This window comes from Nomascus leucogenys, chromosome 7b, assembly GCF_006542625.1.
Source record: "Nomascus leucogenys isolate Asia chromosome 7b, Asia_NLE_v1, whole genome shotgun sequence".
Classification (NCBI taxonomy): domain Eukaryota; kingdom Metazoa; phylum Chordata; class Mammalia; order Primates; family Hylobatidae; genus Nomascus; species Nomascus leucogenys.
Window position 1 is genome coordinate 98,922,684 of NC_044387.1, and position 764 is coordinate 98,923,447.

Genomic DNA, 764 nt, shown 5'->3' on the forward strand with positions numbered 1-764 from the left:
ATAATGCTGCAATGAACAAAGGAGTGCAGATATTTCTTTGACATACTGATTTCATTTCCTTTGACTATATTCACAGATGTAGAATTGCTGATTCATAATGGTAGTTCTATTTTTATTTTATTTGTCAGTAGTCCTCCGTGCTGTTTTATGAAATAGCTGTACTAATTTACATTTTCACGAACAACGTGCAAGGGTTTCATTTTCTCCAGGTAATTGCCAACACTTAATATCTTTAGTCCTTTTATTTTATTCAGAAAACCATGTTTGCCAGTAAACAATTTGCCAGTAACTCCAGCTATTTGGAGTAATTTAATTATTTGACTTTCAGTCTTCTTTCTGTGTGTGTTTTTTTTTTTTTTTTTTTTTTTTTTTTTTTGAGATGGAGGCTTGCTCTGTCACCAGGCTGAAGTGCAGTGGGGCGATCTCAGCTCACTGCAACCTCTGCCTTCCTGGTTCAAGCAATTTCCCCTTCCTCAGCCTCCCAAGTAGCTGAGATTACAGGCACGTGCCACCATGCCCAGCTAATTTCTTGTATTTCAGTAGAGACAGGGTTTCATTTCTGTGAAATATATCATTGTAGCTTTAAGAGTAATTACACTTGATATGTTGATTCCTTTGATAGTATGGACACTTTAACAGTATTAACTCTTCCAATGCATGAATAGGGGCCACTTTTCTATTCATTTGTGTCTTCTTCAATTTCTTTTATCAATACTTCATAGTATTCAGTGTACATGTCTTTCACCGCCTTGGTTAAATTTATT

The 764-nt window shown here is 35.5% G+C and overlaps 1 non-coding gene across 1 annotated transcript; it reads right to left on the bottom strand.

The window, feature by feature from the left end:
- Positions 1-248: 248 nt before the first annotated feature.
- Positions 249-319, bottom strand: LOC115836168. Its single transcript, XR_004031158.1, has one exon. It is a non-coding gene; the product is annotated as a small nucleolar RNA SNORD65 (small nucleolar RNA).
- Between the last annotated feature and the right edge of the window lie 445 nt (positions 320-764).